Raw genomic sequence first — 24,553 nt, 5'->3', positions numbered from 1 at the left:
ACAAGTGATTTTTGTTTTGTTGTCTTTAGAAACAAGTTTATGCTTTATTGTTTGCTGCTATAATGACCTTAAATCTTAATTTTATTGGTTGCCAATTCGTTGATAAAATTAAAAAAGTTATTAAAACAATTTTAGCAACATGCAACGTACAATAGCGTAAATATATAGACAATACGATTTATTATCAAGGAAAACAAGTGGTCTTACAATTTTGTTAGAATTACATCAAACTTGTTTTTTTACTATTGCAAATTGGTGATTAAATATATTTTTATGATAATTATCTAAAAGTAGGAGTTGTTTATTTCATTAAGTTTGACTAGCCTTATCTGCAGGAATTCAAATGTCAACGTGTGTAAATGATCTTGGTGGCTGTAATATTCTTTTGTAATCATAAAAGTAGATAAAATAAAGGTTAAATAATACTTGTAAGAAATTAATAAAGTCTATAATCGTGTGAAAACATCAATTATACACATTTTATATTCCATATTGTGCAACATTACAGAAAAATATACGGATAGGGAACATACATAGTTGTAGGGGAAAACGATAACAAAGTAGAAAATCTGGATTTAGTGTATAAAATTTTTCTAACTGTAGAGAATTGAATCTAAGAGTGTGAGGAGTACATGTCAATACTTATTGTAATTATCGTGCAATAGTACCAATTTCTACTTTGAGTAGTTAAATTGTAGATTTTTCTCGAGTTTGATTAATATTAGACCAAATACAAATCACAACTTAATAAGTTATGATCAATAGGTAATGATGTTAGGTCCATTTAATTTCAGATACGTTAAAAGGTGAATATAACACACTTTATTAATTATCTTATTTAGACTTATCTGAAATTACTAGAGCTTATCGATCTCAACTTACTTTTCATGACATAAGTAAAAATCAATAACTATAACTAATGCAGGCCATGCTTACATCAAATTTGTACACATGTACGTTAACCGAGTAATAACTATAATTTTAGCTATAAACAAATAAAGTTATTTATGATGTGCAATACACTGTATGACTTACCTAGTAAGGTGAACAAAAACACTATCTTTATAAAACCGTAGTAATTATATATAAAATATTATGATTCATAGCATTGAGGATTTGATTTTTTTTTTTCATAGTGACCAATGTTTAAAAATGAAATTCAAATATCTTAAACATGAAAATTCAAATATTATTGATGAAACTTAGCCTTACATATCTTTTAAAACCATTAATCACTTGAATTTATGCGAATTTATTTGAACTTGTTTCTAAAAAAAAGTTCGAAATATAATTAAAAACAAGTTAAAAAAAGTTTCGAACGTGACACGGGATAAGAAAAATAAAAAATATAAAAGAAAAATTCAAACCCACGAAATATCAGTTTCAGGCTAAAGGAATTTCATTTTCACGCTAATCGCAGACCCCTCCCTCTTCTACGGTTCTTGTCGTCGCCGCCCAAGTTCTAACTCGATCCCAAGTCCACCGGCCAGTCGGCCACCGCAAAGAAACGAGCAACGGTCACTCGATCGGTCAACGGAGCAGCCCGAGAAGGTCGTGGACTCGTTTCCCTACCGAGTCATCGCCAAGGATCCCAGCGTTGCCGCCTGCTCATTTCTTTGCGATTGCTCACTTTCTCGTCTCTGTGGAGCCGTGGAGGGTCATCGATCTCGGCCAGGGGTGGAGCTCTCTACGGACTACATTGCAGATTTTCAAATTGCAGGTAGTTAATTATTTTTTAAATTAAACTTGAACAAATTCAGAAAATAGTTAGTAAGTTAGGGTTCCTCAATTTTAATTCCTTGTAAAATTGAATTTAAATTGGCATTCGTGTTTGGTGTTTCTACTTGTTTCCTTCCTGTAAATTGTAATCCTGTTGGTTGCTATTGGGTCTAGATCTGTTGATTTTAATTGATTCAGTTGTTTTTATGATCTGGGATTTGTTTGTTCTTCACTTTTGTTGAGTGGGTATTGGTTTTTTGGATCTGGGTTTGTTGTTATTGATCTGGTTTTGTTTTATTGTGTTTTTTGTTGGTAAAGTTTTGAAATTTTTTATGTTTTGAATGGTGGATTTTTATGCCTTTTATTTTCATGTTAATATCATAGTGTGTTCGTGTAGGGAAGAATTAAAAAATTTCGTTTAATAAGGTTGGTGTAGTGTATTGAGCTGGATTTTCTTGGCTGTAACTTGTATTTTGATAATGGAATTATGAACTTGGTTAATTTTGGTAATGGAGAGATACATGATAAAGGGAATCCAATTCCAACCTGGGTTTGCTTCCTCAAACTCACACCTGCTTGCAGATTTAATAAATTCAACGTAGCACTAGCAACCATGGAAATTGGAATGAACAACTCAATTCTTGATTTTTCCGATTCCTGATTGTTTTCTGGAGGAGACAGAAAAGGTTCCCTGTTCTTCTTTCCAGTTCTAACCCTCTCTTCAAAATGTAAACTTGTTATCAAAATTAAATCTAATTAAGAAGCGCCTTTCTTCTAAATTCTAAAAATATTGTTGCATGATAAAATCACGCGTCCTTCAGTGTTTATTTGAACACATATTTAGGTGAGCTATGAATGAGTCGTGTCTCTCTCTTAAAGAATCCTACAGACATTTATGTATACTGTATTGCACTCATAAGGGAACTTACAAGACATTAATGTTGTTATGTATGTCGAATTGGCTGAGCGAATAATTGGAGCTTTGTTGATTAACATTACACTGGTGTGCTATGCCGTGACTAGCTTAGAAAATGTGTTAGGCACGTACACTCCCCTAATGAAGTGGGTTCATTTCATTTTATTGTTTGGTTGGTGAATTGTTGAACTATTGTCTGTTCTTTTTGCTGCTGCTGTTGGTGAAGACTCTTCTTGCTTCTTAATTTCAGTTAGCTCTCTCTTAATATCCTGTTGTTGCTGAGGTAGATTGTTTCTCATCTTGTTAGACAAGATTATGTTCAATCTAACCATGAATTGAGTTTCCTTATGCCAATCAGATTATGTTTTGTTCTGACATTATTAGCAAACATGAACTTTCTGGGAACATTATCCTTAAAAAACAATAAGGGGTTGTCTTGGTGAATCTTTCTGATGCTTAAATTCCTTGTTCTGTGTTTCCTTGGTTACAAGCCATGTTTAGAAAGGATTTATTTTTTGTTATTTTCCACATTCGGAGGGGGGGGGGGGATAATGTTCTGGAGGTTGTGGCGTCTGGCGAATTATTGTATATGGCTTTAGAGGATAGTTTATATATAATCAAAGTTGAAGGAAACAGATTTAAAAGGTTTCAGAAGTAGGATTTTCTCTCAAATGTCTTTAAGTCATAGTCTCTATCCACAGGAAATACATCCTTCGAACTAGGCAAAGAGGAGAGAAGCCATGAGGAAGAATTTTCCCTACCAAGAGTTCTAGAGTATAGTTGTGATTTCTTCATTTTCTAGGAAGTTAACCAGGTAGAGAAATTGAATTTGGGGACTAGGCTGGGTAGATATCTTTCAAGTGTAAGATAAATTGGAATTAGTTAACACATCCTTGAGATCTTGACCAAATCCCTTCTCCTCATTCAGTTGAAACTTGAGTCTTTGTAGCAAATATGTATGACAAAAAGTCAGGACCCTCAAACTTTTGGATGGGGCTAGTCAAAATTGAGCACCTTTTGGACTATCATTCTGAAATTAGAGAATTGCAACACCAACCAGCATTCTGAAAGTCTGTAGTTTGTATTTTCAGTTTTGTAATGAGCACCTTTTGGACTATCATATGCGGGTTTCATCTAAGATGTGTAACTTGCAGATTTCCCTTTACTGGCTTTAATTTAATGATTTACATTTGCAAATTTACATTTTAGGTAGACTAAATTATGTTCCGGGGTAGTTAAATCGCTTGAGATTGCCCATTATTGCCTTTAGTTTAATGATCAGCAGCTGCCTGTTTAATCAACTTATTTTGTTTTTGTTATGCCTATGAAAAATCAAATCTGATCTGTGTTTTAAGGCCCTGCAGCCCTGCACCAGTCTTATTATGCCATGTTTGTGAAGAAGCGTGCTCATGCTCGTGTAAGTATTATTTATTGGCTGGATGTCTACGTCCTCATTTTTACAGGAGTAAAGAGTTTAAGATAGGATTAACTTTGCATATTCCATGGTTTCAGTTGTGGAGCATTGCGGCATATCTGTATTTCCAGCTTGTTTATGAAGTTCTGGCGCCATCATCAATATATGATCCACTCAGTAGCTGACTTGATTCACCTTAGACCTTGAAAATTTACAAAAAGAACTCATATTTATAAAAATGTGATCTGAGACCTGTTGTCTGCTTCATCGGCCATAAGCTATAGGTATTTTCTTTCTGCTTGCTAAGCCATTTATATCTGCTTTTCCTGGAATTGAAAGTTATGTTTACTGGGATGCATGTTTTTGTTAGAGTTCTAGTAACTACATAGTGATAACTAGGTCATTTATGTAGTTTATATTTTTATACCGATTATCCTCTTTTGCTTTCGCATTTCTTTCTATCAAGGAAATCTGAAACCACTCTTGCACTTTGCAGCTGAAAAAAGAAGGCAACTGGTGGCGGAAGAAACAACATCCAAGAGTGGGCAATTTACTTTCCTGAATTGATTCAATCTAAGCACAAGTACAGTAGCTGCCCTGTTAAGGAGAATGTGAAGCTCTATGCTAACAAATTTTAATTTACTCAGTTAGCCAGGAGCTGAGATGCAACTCCTTAGAGACTGTAAGCCAAATTAAAGTTGCAGGGAAGTAGGGAATTCATAGTAGTTGTTGAAGACTTTATATGTTTTCACAGCAGTTGAAGACCTTAGTTAAAGACCTTAGTTGAAGACCTTATATGTTCTGTTTGAGCTCAGGCATATTTTTTTTTACCATAGTTGACTATGGTTAACTTTGCTAAACCTTTATGGCTTTCAAAGTGTTGTTCTCTAGGTGTTTGTTTGTTTTCGCTTGTACAAACGGCATTTTCTTTGAGTTTAATACAATGAATTCTTTACAACAAAAAATAACTCATTGGGTTATATAGAGTAATATATATTGCAAATATTATTATCTTAAAAATTCTTCGTCACCAATAAATTAACAAAGTGGCTAATTTGCAACTGACTTTTTTAGTTGCTACATAGGAACCAATACATTTAGTACCAATTTAGCGACTAAAGTCACTTAGTCACTAAACTACGACAGAATTAGCTAGTACCAATTAGTACCAATTTAGTGACTGCTTAAACGTTTGTTGTTAATTTGTCACTATATGATACAGTTACTAAATTGTCACGATACCGTTGGTTGTTAATTTGTGACCACAAGATATGGTCAGTAAATTGCCGCGAAATTGGTGGTCGTTAATTTGTGACTGCGTAATACGGTCACTACATTGTGGCGAAATAACCATCACAAGTTAGGCACTAATAAAGTGTCGGTCGCTACATACTAACTAGAAAATTCGGTCACAAAATAGCGATGATTACTAATCAGTCATCAAATAAACACAGATTTAGTGGTTACTATATGGTGACTGATAATATTTTCGGTCGCAAAATTGAGACAGTTAAAATTTTGCGACCAGGTCTTTAGCGACGGATCAAATCAGTCACAAATCCGTCGCTAAAGACGTTTTGCGACTGAATTTTGATGTTTAGCGACCGATTTTTCCGTCACTAAATGCCACTTTTCTTGTATATGGTCAAACTTATGACATGATAATTTTGAAAACTAAATTAGTTATGTTATAAAAAATTATGTGTATTTTGTATTAAGTTGTATTCACATACGATTCATTTATTTTTCATTTTTTCTTGCTCGTTTATTGACCCACCCATGGTTGGGCAGTTATTGACCCGTTAAAAATGATCATTTCACCGATCCGCTCTTTACCCACACCGACCATGAACTAAGATCATTTCACCAATTAATGTAAGGATTTTAATTTAAACTAAGACATATTTTATAAACTAACCTAAAATTTGAAATACCACTAATAGAGAGTACATTCTTGAGTATCTATGTGAATTGCAACAAACTTTCAGAAAATAAATTTCAACAATATTCGACATAAAACATTCCACTATGAAAAACATGTATATTCTCTTATCTATATAAAAAATGAACAAAATGTATACTACGACGTATGTTAATATTGGAATATTATAAACACAATTATTATATGGACATATGAAATATGTTTTTGTATGATTTTTTTTACACCACATAAAAATAGATTAGATGAACAATATAGCTCAATATGGCAAGATCTAATTCAATATATACTACTCTATATCTATCAACCTAACTGTAATACCTCGTATTTTTATAATATTTATAACGGTTTTTTCATGAAATGCCCCTGAGGTTTGCAAAAACGCACCAAATACCCTCGCGTCTTTTGAATCACATAATATACCCCTATTTTTTCATACTGTTCATGAGATGCACTTGGAGTTAACGGACGTTAGTCCTCCGTTAGCTGCAGTTTACCATTTTGCCCTTAATATATATTTTTCGACCTAAAATCAAAAAAAAAAAAATTCTCAAACTTCTCTCCAAACTCTTCCTTCGATTCCCTAACCTCAAACATATCTCCCTTTCCGATTTCCATGGCGAACCATTCTTCAATTCATTTCACTTTCCTTGGCCTATCTAATCACACCGATTTCCCTTCGAATTCGATTCAACAATTTCCCAATTCATCTCTCAAGTCGATTAAATCGCTCAAGTTGCACAATTTTTCAATTGTTACTGATTCCGATTTGGGGGTTATTTCCCAGTTCATCACAAATTTGGAGGAGTTGGATGTAAGTAATCCAAAGGATGATTACTGCGTTACTGGTGTTTCTGGTGGTGGTGGTGCTGCTTTAGGGATCACTGATGAAGGCGTTGATTTGATTGCTTCGAAGCTCCCTCATCTCAGAAAAGTTAATTTGTCTAGTAATTACTTCATTTCTGATAAATCTCTTATTAATCTTTCTGAGAAATGCTTAAATTTGGAGGAGATTATAGTAAACAATTGCAATTTCGTGACTCAAACTGGGTTTGCTTTTGCTTTACAAAATTGCCAGAATTTGAATTCTATATCTGTTCTAGGGATGGATTTGGTTTTTTCTCCTGAGATTGATTGCAAGTCTGCAAGGGTCTGATGTTTTTGTTGATGTTCCTCTGTCAAAGTATCCTGAGATTGATGTTTTTGTTGTAACATGCTGGTGGCTCTGGTGGATTGGTGGTCAATATACAGCTCTAGAATTTTGGCCTTAAAATCAATATGCAGTTCTAGAATTTTTATAAGGTGATGGTGAGCCGATATGTCACTGGCTATGTTACTTTTGCTCTTCATTTCTGGGGATACTTTGACAGAGGAATATGCTCAGTACCAATTAAGTAATGTTGCATCAAATTATGAAAATATTTACTCTTCTAGCAGCAGCAGTGAGTTCGATTTTCCAACTTGGAATACACAATCTCCTGCTACTCTTTATCCTAGCACAGCAGGCCGAATTACTAGTGAATTCATTTTGTTTGTAGCTTTGCTTAGAATTCAAAATGTTACTGGTAGAAGCTACTTTGCAGACCACTTGTATTAAACATGGTTGTTACGCAACTTTCTTTCTTTTGATAGTATAAAACTTACTGGACTAGCCATTTGAATCAAATTCTGCCGTTTAAAAGCAGTTTGGGTATTTCGTGCAAATAAGTTTACAAGTAGGTGTATATTGTGTAATACGTTTATAAATAGGTGCATTTGATGAATTATAAACATGACTTAACGGAGGACTAACGGAAGGTCGGCTTAGGGGTATTTGGTGCAAACTTAGGCAAAAATAGGGGTATATTATGTGATTCAAAAGACGCGAGGGTATTTGGTGCGTTTTTGCAAACCTCAGGGGCATTTCATGAAAAAACCGTATTTATAAATATATTTTATTATATTTATAAAGCATTTTACGATTTATTAGCATTTAAATAATATTTAAATGTATTTAATGTATTTTAATTAATTAGAATATTTATTATTTTAATTAATTACGAAACGAATTTAATTCTTGAGTCGGGATATTAAATGAGTTGCAAATGGTTTTAAAAAGCTTCGGGTTTTTAAATAAAAAGTCCAGTTCGTTTTATTAATCAAGCTCAATCCAAAGAGTTTAAATTAAATCCTAAGCTAGCCCAATCATTGTTTCCTAAGCCCAACTCAAATCTCCTAAGCCTAGCCCATCAAAGGATTATGGAGCTTATAAATAGGACTCCCCCATCATTAAATGAGCCCCTAAAATTTATAAACCCTCTTTTGTTTTCTTGCCTCTCACTCCATCTCTCCTCTCCTCTCTTTGCTCGGCACCGCACGCCTCACAGCAGTGCTCGTGCCCTCGCGTGCTCGGCCTCACGCCCGCACGCTGCCTTGTGCCTTCGAGTGTGTCGCGCCCCGCGCTGCACTCCCTCTCGCCCTCGCTCGCTCCTTCTTCGCGCGCGCCCAGCGCCCACACCCCCTTCCTCTCCTTGCTGCGTTGTTGTTGTGTTGTGTGCTGCCCTCACTCGCCCAGCCTCACACCCACACTCGCTCGCCCTCTCTCTTCGTCCGCGCGCCTAGCGCCCTGCTGCCTTGTCCCGCGCGCACCTAGCGTGCCCTGCTGCCTTGTCCCGCGCGCCAGCCGTGCTCGTCGCCCCTCTCTCCCGCGCGCACACACGGACGTGTGTGTGTGTGTGTGTGTTCGTATTCGATTTCTTTTTCGCCCAATCACATTAATTCGTGGTTGTTCCGTGCTATAGGCCGGATTGGTATAATTCTCTTCTTCCTTACCTATTCTATTTAAATTCCGTATTTTAAATTATTATATTAATATTGTTTTGAGTAATTAAAATGCTGGGAACCGGTTATGAATACCGTGGTTTGAGGATTTGTGTGTTGTGATTCATTAGGTTTGTTTTAATTATTAAAGAATGAATTTTCAGATTTGTTTATTTAATAAAGCATGGATTTTTATGACATTAAACTAGTGTTATTGGGATTTTCAAGTTAGGGTTTTAACCTAGACCTAATGTGTCAATTGATTAGCATAATTAGGTGATGATTTTAATTATGATAATCAATTATATTTTCAGATTTGAAAAAAGGTTTAAAGTGTTGATTTTTATTGATTTTAAAGGCGGAAAAAGTATATTTTTGTACTAGGGATTGATTTTGCAAATTGAGACGACTTTAATTATTATTGAAAAACGATTGAATTCTAAAGTCTAAAGGAAGTTTTAAATTTTATAAAGTTGCTGGAAATTTAATGAACATGGAAATAATTTAAGTTTCATTATTTTGATGATAGGAGGTGATTTCTAGTTGAGTGCTCGTTATTGCAAAGTGGCCCCTACGCTTAGGTATTCAAGGTACGTACAAGTCTAGGGCGACCACACCTTTTTGTCAATGACAATACATGATTGTTGATGATGTGAATTACATTATGTGAAATCATGTTTATTTTGGTGAACGAGCATGTGTTTTGTGATGTTGGATTTATTGAATTAATTGTTGAACAAGCATGTTGAAATTATTATGAGTATGGATTTCATTGTCAATCATGTTTTTCAGTATTTATGCATGTATGGTTCAATTTACATGCAAGGGATGGATTAATTATTTGTATGCTATTGTACGGGATGTCTAGCATACTTTGAGCCATTTATTCGTACCTCGTTGTACTATTTATTTTACCACATGTGAAGGGTTAGCTCACGTAAGCCACCGCACATGTAGGGTTCAGTTGGGAATATTATGTATGAAATGAATTAGGATTTGTCGTGCAAGGGCACAACCCTCATGTTAATATGCATGATGTGGAGTCTCACTTTGGTGAGGAGGAACATGGTAGTAATATCACAAGTGTCTTGCTTGGTTGATCACAAGTCTTAAAGCATTAAAATAAGATTGTTTTGGTTGTCGTTTATTAATTGTATGTGTGCATGTTGTCGAGTCTTGAGTTCGCCTTTATTAAAATATTAATAAACGTAAAGTGCAACCGGAACAAGCTTCAAAACTCTTGGAACGTATATACCTTGAGTATGAACAATGGGGGGAGTCTTGCCGGAAAGCTCGTACTCCTACTAATGATACAAGACGTTGTTTCATTTATATTATGCGCAGGAATTCCGTCGGTATGGCCCGACACTAGGTATGGCCCGATTTTTATTATTATTATTATATTTGGTGTTTGGTTGGCTCCCATCACCTTTTCCCTTTGTGGGTTATTCTTTTGGCCCGTTCGAAGCTTATTCTAATTAAATTGTGAGTCAAGAGTCGAGTCAAGAGTCGAGTCTTGTATCTCATGATTGTTTGATTTGTTATTATATGGCTTTTGCATGTTGATTAGTATTTAGTGAGTGATGCATGCTTTAGTTTCATTACTCTATGCTTGTAAGTACTCAGCTTTTGCTGACTACGTGCTTTGTGTGTTTCCGGTCATGGCCTTTGCCTTAATGACCTATGATGATCCATCGTTTGCACTTGCATTGTTGGGGAGTAGATTAATATAGCAGGTTGGTAGATCAAGTACGATCGAAATCATGTGGCTTGGGATGATTGAGAGAGTTGCATGTTTTCGTCTTTTGAAACTATTCCTTTAATATTTTAATTACGTTTGAAATGTTTGGATTGTTTATATTTTGGGTTTTGGGCCATTATGGTTCCAAATTGTAGGAGGCCTCGATATTTTATTAATTATGGTTTTTAAAAGTTAGTTGACATTTAATTCCGCTGTGTAATTCTGGTAATAGCCTTAGCCGTTATCACGGTGGCGGTAATACTTTAGTAATTCCTTTATTTTAAGTTGGAAAATAGTTTTATAAAAGCAAGGAATTATTAGGGTGTTACACTAACAAAGCCCCAATTTAAAGGGGATATATAATAGGTAAAGGAACAATTTAATTAAAACTTAAACATATGTAAGGAAAATGCATTATGTGATTCAAATTTTAAGCAAGAGTTGCATTGATTTTTGACAATCCAACCCCCAAGGGGAGCAAACTACGAGAATAACACTAGTGATGTTAATTGGTTTTTTAACATTAGAAAATTGAAGTTCAAGGGAATGATTCCCATACGGCTTAGAACATTGAATTTCGATGGAGTTGCCACCAAACATTTAAGGGTCGGTTTGGAAAGACCATGACTCTCGGATAAGGCAAGGAATTGGAAACCGAATAGAAATCCGTATTCAGGAATGAGACACTTATTTATAAATGATTTTAGCATGGTAATATTCAATACAGGGATCGTATTCGTGTTGAAAATCCTAACACAATACTACTTTTGGAGGGTTTTCATGCATATCAGAACGCCGAATTTGCTAAGTTTGGTGATCGCTTCGCTATAATAAAATTAATGGGAACCTAGTCCGGTTTGTCCAAAAATGATCTTGTTAAGCGTGATCTATATTTGTAGATTGTTGTATTTAGCATGTGAGGTGATGAAAACAATAAAAAAAAGTAAAGCAAACTATCACAAAATGATGGTGAATAAATGAAAATCTACACCACCTAAAAGGAATTGGTATAATAAACTGAATGGTAAATGTACAAAAAACGATTAAATAGTCAAGCTAGAGAAAAAAATAATCGAAACTTCATGAAGAATTGAAGTTTTCTAATTTGGAAAATTGGAAATCAAAGGGAAAAAATGTTTAAGTGTGACATCTTTTCCCTTGTATGCTACCAAAATTGTATGATTCTAACTTTAGAGTGAGGTTTCTCGCTAAAAAGTATCATCGATTTTGTACTTGAAATTGGAAATTGAAGTTGGAAATTGAACTTGAATTTAGAACTTGAATATTGAACTTGAAATTAGGAGCCTTAATGTTTAAAAGGAAGGATGATTCAAGCATGAAAAATTCCTAACTTTGGTGTGTTCCATATGTTAAAAAAGTTCTAATTTAAAGAGAATTTTCTCTCATTTAAATATCCTAGAACATGAAACTTTGTGTTCATGAGGTCTAGTTTGAAAAAGGGTTTGATCTTCTTCAAACATCCTTGAACATTTGAAAAATTAGGGTTTGAAAAATTGTATGGTGATTGTTGTAAAGAGAATTTTCAACAGTGAAATGTCACTTACTAATCACGTTTTGAAAACGAAATTTACTTAGGTCTTCTAGGTTGGAATTTCCTTGTTTGAGCTTCAATTGCTTGATACTTGAAGTTGGATTATTGTTTGATTTTTGAAATTTGTACTTGAATCTGAAGGATTTTTGTATAATTGAAAAGTTGAAAAGGTTTGTATTTTTGAGGAAGTATTTTGGAAGAACTTCATTGCTCAAATTCTCTGATTTTCCTCCTCCATTTTGGCTTGAAAGTGTAGGGATTTACAATTAAACAATAACATGATATAAAGTACAGTTTAAGGAATACATACGTTTGTAGCATGTACTCCCTTTTATTCTACGAACACAAACAAGAACTCCAATTGTAGTTCCTTTACTTGGTTCACCGACACGTTCATATCCTCCTTGAAGTTGATAACTTAGATCGTATTCAAGGTTTTGTGACCTTTTTGGAAGAACACACTAATGGAGGCAGAGAGAGATTTAGGGTTCTCACAATGTCTAGGGTTAGAGTAATAAGTGTGGTGTATTATGGAAAACATGTGTATAAGTTAATAAAATAACCTAACAAACATAAGCAAGCCGATCGACCAAGGCCAATGGCCTTTGGCCGGCCATCTATCCCGCAAAGGAATGCGAGCAGTAAGCACGCTGCTAGGTCGTGGGCCACAGCGCTGCTCTCTTGCTGCTCCCCTCTTTTCCGCGCGCGCTAGCAGCAAGGCCATGGGCCAACACTACTTGCCTGCGCTTTGCGCCCATGGGCCCTATGCTTGTGCGCTTGGCGCGTGGGTTGCTTCTTCGTGTTGCGATTAAATTATCCTTCGACAATTTATTTATTGTTTCGTATTTGACGATTCAATGTCGCACGAGACGATTATTCATTTCGCCTAGCTTAAGAATATACGCAATATGATATACGATTCACGATCCAATGTTTAATCGTATATTTATGTATTCCGAACTAATTATCCGAAAATGCATTAAATGAATTTCCGATTCATTTAATCCGGTGATCTGTTACATGTCATTGGTGTGACCTTATAGGTTCAGTCAAGGGTAATCTGTGAGCCTAATAAGGATTAGAACTCACTGATCTTGAACTTTTCTCCAGCTAGCCGTTCCGATTACTTGATCTCACTGAATTAATTATTCGTAGTTAATCTGAGTCTTGGTATTAGACTAATGCACATTGGGTGAAGGACACATTTCCTTCGGTCTCCCACTTGTTCTTTAGACAAGTGTGCATTCACATTCCTTTGTTGCTTAGTGTTACTTGCTGAACATAAGGTAAGATCCAAGCCATCCTTATTAGGTCCAGAAGTGTTTCTCAGATTACTGAGCTCAACTGTTAAACTTTTACAAAAGGTTACGCCATAACCATTCTGAGCACGTCCATGCATTTTCACATTATCTAACTATCCGAGAGGCCTTGTTACACAACAACACCATATCCTATCAAAGATAGGAGGACAATCCAATCTTGTAATCTATGAATACTCACTTTGATTCATAATACACGTGACTACTGCTTTTATAATCTCCTTTTACGATGCGACATTTAGCAAGCATCAAAGCGAAGTAATATTCAAACGAGTAACCATAATTACTCATGTTTTGAGGAATGGTTCTAATCACCATCAATGAGAACGACTTAGGACATGAATTTAAGCTCTTAAAGTGTTCTCATGGTCAATCCGATACGAGATCCAACAAGTATCTATGCAAAAGATGTTTGACATACCATGTCCATCTAGTTCAAGAAACTGAACTATAAATCTACTTGCAATCTAATCTTCATTAGTCATTGGCCGTCCAACCTTTCAATGACCTGGATTAGGGATATCCTTTTGTGACTTCAATATTCAAGTTTACTTATGGGTGTTTCTTTGTCAAAGAATCCATCTTGACATCCCATTTAAATGTTTTCAATCACTTGGACTTTATCATTTAATACTAAATTAATCAAAATTAAATGAATATGAAATAAAGAATTTCAAAATTATGAAATGGTTAAACCAATTGTTTTAAACACAGATCCAACAAATGTTCTAAAACAAAACTTAGAAAATCAAAGCCATTCTCCAACATGTGATTCCCATGGTTGCTACATATGCGGTGTGCTTCACTTGCGGCAACAGTTTAGTTAATGGATTCACGACGTCGTCGTCAGTTCCAACCTTGCAAATCTCGATTTATTTTCGTTCAATGATTTCTCGAAGTATGTGAAATCGTTACATGATTGAACTTCTGGTGGCTCCTGAGCTCCTTTACCCGGGAAATGGCTCCACTATTATCGCAATATAAAGCCACTGGTCCCTTTATGGAGGGTAAAACCCCAAGTTCTTTAATGAACATCCGAATCCAAACAACTTCCTTTGCGGCTTTAGAGACAACAATGTACTCGGATTCAGTTGTAGAATATGCAATAGTGCTTTGCTTAGAACTTTTCCAGCTTACTGCTCCGCCATTAAGGAAGAACACAAAACCGAATTGTGATTTGAAATCATCTATGTCGGTTTGAAAGCTTTTGTCCGTATAGCCCTTAACAATCAACTCATACGTACCACCATAGACCAGCAATTGATCCTTTTTCCTATACCGGTACTTTAGGATATTCTTGGCAGCAGTCCAATGCGCCTCTCCTGGGTCTGACTGGTACCTTCTTGTTGCACTGAGATGAAACATCCGACCTTGTACAAATCATAACATACATGATAGATCCAATAGCCGAAGCATATGTAATCTTACTCATCTTTCTACTCTCATAAGATGTCTTGGGACACCAAGTCTTGCTTAGTTATATGCCATGTGATATGGGTAGATAGCCTCTCTTGGCTTCAATCATTTTGAATTGAGCTAGCACTTTGTCAATGTAAGTGCTTTGGCTTAGTCCAATCATCCTCTTAGATTTATCCCTATAGATCTTGATGCCCAATATGTATTGTGCCTCTCCTAAGCCTTAATCGAAAAACACTTTCCAAGCCAAGTCTTTATAGACTCCAGCATATGAATGTCGTTTCCAATAAGTACTATGTCGTCAACATAAAAGACTCGGAATGCAACTTTACTCCCACTGACTTTCTTGTATACACAAGATACGTCAAGAATCTTGATGAAGACAAATTCACTGACTGCTTCATCATGTTCCGATTCCTTGATGCTTGCTTAAATCCATAAATTTATTTCTTATGATTGCATACCTTTCCTTTATTCTTTGGATCAACAAAACCCTCTAGTTGTGTCATAAACATAGTCTGTTCAAGAACACCATTCAAGAAGGAGTTTTGACATCCATTTTCCATATTTCATAGTTATAAATGCGGCAATAACAAGGATTAGACGAATAGACTTAAGCATTGCAACCGAAGAAAAGGTTTCATCGTACTCAACGCCGTGAACTTTTCTGGAACCTTTTTCTACCAATCTAGCTTTGTGTATGTATACAATTCTATCTTTGTTTTTCTTCAATTTGAAGACCCATTTGCTTACAGGTGTAAATCCATCTAGCAAATCAACCAAATCCCAGACTTGATTATCAGACATGGAGTCTATTTCTGATTTCATGGCCTCTAACCATTTTGCGGAGCTTGGGATCATCATAGCTTTCGTGTAGGACATAGATTCATCACTATCCAATATGATAACTTCTAAGTTTTTCAGTCAAGAGGAAACCTGTGCATTTATCCAGCTGAACCTTACTTCTATGTGATCTACGAGGGGCAACAACGCCTTGAGGAACTACTCTCACTGGCTCTTCTAAAGGCCTTAGAGGCTCTTCATCACAAACTTCTTTTAATGATTTCTTCATTCGTTGTTCGTCTCGAATCTCTTTGAGGTCTATTATTCTCCCACTTGTCAACTTGGAAATGTGATTTCTTTCCAAAAAGACAACGTCAAGAGCAATGAATACTTTCTTCTCTGAGTTTTTGTAGAAGTAATACCCCTTAGTTTCTTTTGGATACCCAACAAAGAAACATTTGTCATATTTTTTTTGCTAGCTTGTCCTAAATTAATCGGTTGACATATGCTTCGTAACCCCAAATCTTGAGAAAATACAACTTTGGCAGTTTCCCAGTCCATAATTCATATGGAGTCTTTTCAACAATTTTTGACAGAGCACGATTCAGTGTGAGTACGGTTGTTTGAAACGCATGTCCCAAAAATTGTAAAGGAAGTTCGTCTTGACCCATCATTGACCTGACCATATCTAGTAAGGTCTTGTTCCTCCGTTCCGACACTCCATTCCATGAGGTGTCTCCGGAGCAGTCAATTCAGAAAGAATACCGCATTCTTTTAGATGGTCATCAAACCCGTGGCTAAGATATTCACCTCCTCGATCTCATCTTAGTGATTTTATTTTCTTGCCATGTTGATTCGCTACTTCATTTTGAAATTCTCGGAATTTGTCAAACGATTCAGACTTGTGTTACATTAAGTAAACACAGCCATATCTACTGAAATCGTTCGTAAACGTTATGAAATTGCTGAAATCACTTCTAGCTTTTATACTCATATTCCCACATACGTCTGTATGTATTATCCCTAGTAGTTCGCTTGCTCTTTCTCCCACCTTTGAGAAAAGTCGCTTTGTCATTTTGCCAAGTAAACAAGATTCACATTGATCAATCTTCTCTAAGTCTAATAATTTTATAATTCCCTTCTTTTGAAGTCTTTCCATGCGCTTTCTGTTAATATGGCCTAATAGAAAATGCCACAAATATGTGAGATCCGAATCACAAGTTTTAGCCTTTTTGGTATTAATGTTATAGATTTATTTGCTTGTATTTAACTGTAGACACCTAAATCGTGTCTCCCCATTGGGATGATGACGATACAATTATCCTTGCTAGGTGGTTGGAACAACTCGGTGCGGAAGTCCCAATTGCTAAAACATATTCCAAAATCCAAGATCCAAAGTCCAATTCCCGAGATCGTTCCCATTCCGGAACTCAGTAACAAATTCAATTTCCGAAAATCAATTTCAAAATCCAAGTACAATCTCACCCAATGGACCACTCCATTGGTCTTACAAGCCCTTTTCCAGTTAAAATGACACTAAGCAAACCAAATTCGGGCGCCGACCCACAAAATCGAGCAAACCGGGCCTCGTCCGTAAAACCGAATTAAAAAACCCGAAAACGCCTAGTTTTTAGTGGCAAATTTCCTTAATCACCAAGAAAAGCTACGTGCCAAATTCATACATTTCGTACAAAGGTACGCTCACAACAAGCCAAACGCAAGGACGACGTCATCGTACTTGCTTGGCATCTTCTGTGCCACGTCAGTGGCGCTAAGCGCCGTTGCTGCGCTGGGCGCAGCTGTCATCTGGCGTTTAGCCAACCCATTTTCTATTTAAACCCTGATTTTCCAGCAATTAATGGAGGCAAATTACAAATAGAACGTCGTAATTCTGAAATCAACCCTCAAAATCAAATACAAAAATCTCATACAAATCTCAAATTTTCAAGCAATTGGGAGCTCCAAGAGGAATTCTAACCTAAACCTAACTAGGTAATTCCGAATCTCAATCCTAATCTACTGTGTTTCTATAATTTCTCTTTCAAAATGATTAGTAAAGTTGGCACTTTTACTCTTAAAAGTGTCACTTACAACAATCACATATTTTACAAAATCAACACTTTCTATGATTCAAATACAAAGTTATGGATTCTATGATGTTTAAGGTTGTTTGTAATCACTTCCTTAAACTAGAATCATTTTCAAAATATGGATTAATCAAAGGTGAGGCCTTTTTAATATTTAAAGGTCTAATCTTTGAGATTCAAAACTCCTCTTTTCAATATTCAAGTTCAAGTTTCATTTTCAAGATTCTATGATGTTTAAGGTTGTTTGTAATCACTTCCTTAAACTAGAATCACTTCAAGTTATGGAGCACATCAAAGGTGAAACCTTTTCAACATTAAAAGGTTTAATCTTTGAGATTCAAGACTCCTTATTTCAATATTCAAGTACAAATCTCATTTTCAAGATTCTTTGATGTTTAAAGTTGTTTGTAATCACTTCCATAAACTAGAATCATTTTAAAACATGGAGCATATAAAAGATCAAACCTTTTCAACACTAAAAGGTCTAATCTTTGAGATTCAAGACTCCTAAGTTCAATATTCAAGATTCAATATTTCAAGTTCAATTTCTATGTCCAAAATCTAAGACACTTTTGGGATGAGCAACTTGTCCTAAAGTTGAGATTTTTAGACTTGAATCCGTGTCGGACGCACTTATTATTAAGAAGTCGTTTGGCGTTCGGATCTCAAATACAATAGTTTAATTTCAATATCGCATCTTTTCAATTATGCACTTCAATAACGCAATTTCAATAATATCTTTCAATCATGCACTTCAATATTGCAATTTCAATAGTGCCTTTAAATATTGCACCTTTCAATTCCGCACTTACTATTTATGCAACTTTACTTGCCTAGTCCTTCTAGGCAATGTGGTTTCCCACCTAGTCCTTTTCTAGGTGGTGATGTATCTTTACTAATTACGCATTTATTTTCTATTGTGATGTTGCTTTACTTGTTTATTGCTTTCATCACCCCACATGCTAAATACAACAAAATGCAAAGTTACACCATGCTTAACAAAGATAATTTCTTGGACAAATCGGCCTTAGGTTCCCTTAAATTAACTTTAAAGCAAAGTGGTCACAATACAAGTAGAAATTCCACGTGCTAAATTCTAAATGCAAACCCACATAGTGTCATGACTAGGGTTATTCAAAAATGTTCTATGCCATGCATTCGGATACAATTTTTAAGACTCGCGGAATAAGCATCTCGTTCCCTTGCCCGGATCTCGCCCATCTATTTCTAAGATTCAATGCCTTATCCAATATAGAGTCAACTTTGGGCTTTCCAAACGGGACCCTTAAAATTGTTTGGTGGCGACTCCTTCGAAATCCAAAAATATACAATGCTCCAAGTCCAAGCCACTCTCGTAGGGGAAATACGAAAAAATACGAGAGGAGAAATACCCCCTACAATTCAGGCGACTCCGTTGGGAAGTTCCTCGTTTCAAATTCGATAATGCGAGCATGTTGTGAGCAACAAGCCGCTATCATGCTCAATTTCTGGATGCCAGCTCTGGCGCCAGGCGCATGCCATTGCGCCAAAGGCCACTGCTTGCATCCATCACGGTGGCTTCCAGTGGCTGGTTTCCCATGCTGCTCAAGTTTTCGAGTGGGAGTCAGTTCTGTTTTTGAATTTCGAAGGACACTCCCAAACCTTGAGAACGAATGTCGAAAACGAGCCTTTCAAATACAATATTCGAATGCGATTTTCAATTTTCAATTTCTAGGAATTTCATGCATATTTCGAAAACCATATTTGTGCAAAACGAATTTCTACCTTGCCCAATACGGATGTGTTCTACATTCAGGCTAGCCCCGGGGGCAACGAAATGGTGACTCTCCATACGGTTCCTGACCAAAGAGTGTGACCATTTCCGCACCTACCGAAACTTGGCATTTGCTTGACATTGGGAATGTCAAGCATGGAGGTCGTCTGCCGACACACACCTCCCTTAGGTGGATGTGCAAGTTGTTGCCGGATCCGCCTCTTAGTCAAGTACCCTTTTGACACCTAAAGTCGACCACTTGCATCATACCAAACTCAGACCGACCTTAGGTTGAGAACTTTGCTTGTCACATTTCATATCCATGTTAGTGTGACAATGTGCTATTTGTGCATTGTGTGGGTGTCTTTGCACGCGTGAATGACTAACCTAGAGTTCTAGCTTTACCAAAACCATTAGCCTCCAACTAGGAAACCAAACCCCTAGGAGCATCATTCAAAATTCTTGCATCCAAAATCGCCGATTTAAGGTCTTTTAGGAGTGCCACTCCATTTGATTCAAAACCCTTAAACACGCCTCACGCACAAATTTCAAATTCCAAATTCCAAATTCAATCCAACGGCGTCATAATGCCGGATTTTCTAGTCCAAATTTCAAATTCCAAATTCAAATTCAATCCAACGGCGTCATAATGCCGGATTTTCTAGTCCAAATTTCAAATTCCAAATTCAAATTCAATCCAACGGCGTCATAATGCCGGATTATATAGACGTCTTCGCATGATCCTATCATGATATGCCAGGGGTTGATCCAAGCATCGGTCAACATATAGTTTCCCTCATCCCAGGTTCAAAGCCCGTCAAGCAGAAACTCCGCCGCATGAAACCGGACGTTTCCCTCAAAATTCAAGAAGAAGTCTCTAAGCAGCTAGAGGTCGGGTTTATTCGAAAAGCCAAATATCCAGAATGGATTGCAAATGTCTTCCCAATTCCAAAGAAAGACGGCAAAGTACTCATGTGTGTCGATTACAGAGATCTTAACAGGGCTAGCCTTAAAGATGGTTTTCCATTACCTCACATCGACATCTTGGTCGACAACACTGCAAATCATGCCTTACTCTCTTTTATGGACGGGTATGCGGGCTACAATCAGATCCATGGAAGAGGAAGATATGGAGAAGACAACCTTCATCACTCGGTGGGGTACATATTGCTATATAGTAATGCCGGACTTAAGAACACGAGGGCTACATATCAAAGAACATCCACAGCCATTATGAGCGACATGATTTAATGAGAAATTGAGGTATATGTTGACGACATGATCGTCAAGTCCAAAGAGAGACATGAGCATACCTCAGTACTTCAAAGATTCTTCATTAGGCTCAGCCAATACAATATGAGGCTCAATTCTCAAAAATGTGCTTTCGGGGTAACGTCAGGCAAGTTGCTCGGGTATGTCATCAGCTCTCGAGGCATTGAGGCTGATCCTTCAAAAATCAAGGCCATTCTAGATATGAAACCGCCGACGAATGAGAAACAAATTCGGGATTTCCTTGGCAGATTGTAGTACATCATTTGGTTCATCTCAAAGCTCACTATGATCTGTGAAGCAGTATTACGAAAGCTCCGCAAAAGTTAGCCCAAGGTATGGGTTGAAGACTGTCAACTTGCGTTTGACACTATCAAAGACTACCTTTCCAATCCGCCAGTGCTAAAGCCATCCATACCGGGGACTCCCCTTAGGCTTTACCTTACAACAACAGATTCAACAGTAGGGGTCATGCTCGCCTAGGAGATTGAAGGCAAAGAGAATGTCGTATACTACATAAGCAAAAAGCTGATCGAGTACGAAACCAGATATACTCAACTCGAGAGGCTCAGTATCTCCTTGGTTTGGGCCACAAAGAAATTACGGAACTACATGCTCTCCCATACAGTGTATGTAATTACCAAAGCGGATCCTCTCAAGTACCTATTTGAAAAACCGGCTCTCAAGGGACGATTGTCCAGATGGTTGGTTATGTTAGCGGAATTCGATCTCAATTACATTCCTCAAAAATCTATCAAGGGTTTGGCAGTCTCCGACTTCCTAGCCGACTTTCCCATTGTGGTAGAAGAGGAGGATTATGACTTACCCAATGAGCAAATTCTAATGACAAGCGATGACAGTTGGTCGCTGCACTTTGATGGTGCCTCAAATCAGAACGGCTGTGGTGTTGGAGTAATTCTAGTAGCCCCGGACGGCACTCACATTCCTAAGTCAGCAAAATTGCAATTCAATGTCACGAACAATGCGGCAGAATATGAAGCATGCATTATGGGCCTGGAAGCCGCCTTAGCATTGGGTGTCCAGAAACTTCGAATGTACGGGGATTCCTCCCTCATCATCACTCAAATTTCCCGCAAGTGGAAAGTAAGGAGCGAAAGCTTGGCCCCATACCGGTCCTATCTTGAGAAGTTGTCTGAGCAAATAGAAGAGCTTCGCTACACATACCTCCCAAGAGAGGAGAATCAATTCACCGACGCACTGGCAAAACTGGCATCAATGATCAACATTCCAAATGGCATGGCTGAAATGCTACTTACAATTGAAACGCGTCAAGAAGCAGCATATGTCCATGCTATTGACGATGTCGAGCCTGACAAAGATGAGCCTTGGTTTACAGACATTCAAAGGTATCTACAAAACTCTGAGTATCCCCCGCACTTTTCAAGCAAGAGTCAAAGAGCTTTACGCCTACAATCAGCCAATTTCGTCATAGAAGGCGGCGTTCTATACAAGAGGTCCTCTAGCGGCCCCAATCTCCGATGTGTCGACAAGCACGAAGCACGAAGAGTCATGGACACCGTACATGTCGGAGTCTATGGTACCCACATGAATGGGAAGATGTTGGCCCTCAAAGTCATCAGGGCCCGATATTACTGGACTACCCTCGAACGTGATTGTTACTTCTTTGTCAAGAAATGTCCTACCTGCCAAAAGTGTGCAAATCTGAAGCACATTCCCCCATCCTTGCTATATTCTCAATCATCACCATGGCCATTCTCAGCTTGGGGTATCGACGTCATCGGAAAAGTCACTCTAACAGGCACTAGGGGTCATGAGTTCATACTGGTCGCAATCGACTATTTCACTAAATGGGTCGAAGCCAGGTCATTCAAAGTGTTGGGTTCCAAGCAAGTGGCCCATTTCATACAAGAAAACATCATATGCATATACGAAGTTCCTCATGAGTTCATTAGTGACCAGGGAACCCATTTCCAAGGAGAGTGTGAAGATGTATTCACCGAGTACAAAATTCAGCATCATCGTTCTTCACCTTATCGCCCGCAAAAGAGTGGGGCAGTCGAAGCAGCTAAAAAGAATGTCAAAGCCATCATCAAGAAAATGGCGACCAATTACAAAGGATGGCCCCAAAAGCTGCACTTTGCATTGTGGGGGTATCGAACTTCAATCCGCATTTCAACTGGTGCAACCCCATTTTCATTAGCCTAAGGAATGGAAGCAGTACAACCTATTGAGCTAGAGATACCTTCTCTCGGGATAGTCCTCGAAAGCAAAATCCCAGAAGCTGCAAGGGTACAAGCAAAATATGACGAGCTAATCATGCTCGACGAGCTTCGGCTTCAAGCCGCTCACCATGTACAAGTATATCAGCGCCGAGTGGCCCGACATTTCAACAAGAGGGTCAGAACCCGAAACATCAAGGAAGGCGAGCTTGTCCTAAAAGCCCTTCGCAAGAGCGTCATGGACCTAAGGGGAAAATTCAAACCCAACTGGGCAGGACCATACATTGTCAAGAAAATACTCTCTGGGGGAGCAGTCAAATTAACAGATGTCGATGGGACAAAGTTCGGTCCTTGACAAACCTTGATCAGCTCAAGAAGTTCTATGTCTAAGTTCTAGATTCTAAATTCAAAGTCAAATTCAAAAAGTTCCGTTAGTTAGAACTACGTTCGGCCTGATACCTTAACGGGACACGTAGGCAACCTCATTCCGAGGCCCGGCCACTTTAATACAAAAAAAATCAAAATTTCCTCAATTAAGGGAATCCTAAAAATCAAACCAAAATTCAAAATTCAATCGTTGTTGTTGTCTTTATTCCAAATGTGCAAATTAAAAGCAAAGCATATTCAAGCGGAATTTAACACAATAACTCTTTTATTTGGCTCTAAAGCCTTCAAAGCTAGTTAAAAGTACAAGGTTGGAATCAAGTGAAGCAAAGTTCAAAGCCTTTTCACTTCCACTAAACACAATTCCTAAACACATCTTCTAAACACACTCTTAAACACACTTCTTGCTAATACAACTTCAAACACATTTAACCTACAAAGATCTGGAGTTGGGCGACTATGCTCTTGAGTCTTGGCACCTTGAGTACTATCCCCTGGCTCTTCCCGCAATCATTCATCAATCTTCCCCTTGCCCAAGCGGTTGGAGAAGGAACTTGCTAGTCTTTCAAGACAGGAGGATGACGAACCTCCCTTGGACCCAGAATGGTCAAGCACCGGACGGGCCACACTCCCGTCACCTTCCTCATAACCAGTTGATGCAGGGCGTCTAACTCTAGAACCTCGGACTCTCGCTGGTCTGGAGAGAGAAATGTGCCTTTGGCTTGGGCCTTTCATCCATGCAATATATCCGGTAGACAGAGTAGCAGGCTCAGCTGGGAATTGAATATTCATGATTGGTTTGGCAACCCAATACCGCCTCTAAACTTCAAGTCAATCAGCATTCAGTGCAACGGGTTTCTGATGCTCCTCGGCACAATTCGTGATATCTTGTTTCAAGCCATACTGTCACATCACTCGAGCAGGAGAGTAGAAGACTAGCATTGTGAGGCTAAGCACCCTCAAAGAAGTAGAGCCAGGTGCATGTCTCATAGCAGCAATTCCCCGCCAAGGAACTACCCACCTGATACAAGATTCAACCCCAAAGAGCACGCAGCGCCACTCATCCAACGAAAGCCGGCCATACATCATGGGCCGCACAGTGAACCCCTTCCTATTATAGCTTTCCATGTTCTCCAGTGGTGCCACCAGCATGAGCCTCTCCATAAGCCAGACCTTGGGGAGAATACAAGAAAAGCAATTCAAAATTCAAAATTCAAAATACAAGTACAAATTCAATATACAAGAAAGCTCCAGTTCCTTA

The sequence above is a fragment of the Spinacia oleracea genome, chromosome 1 (assembly GCF_020520425.1).
Source record: "Spinacia oleracea cultivar Varoflay chromosome 1, BTI_SOV_V1, whole genome shotgun sequence".
Lineage (NCBI taxonomy): Eukaryota > Viridiplantae > Streptophyta > Magnoliopsida > Caryophyllales > Amaranthaceae > Spinacia > Spinacia oleracea.
This window is presented reverse-complemented; position numbering follows the sequence as displayed.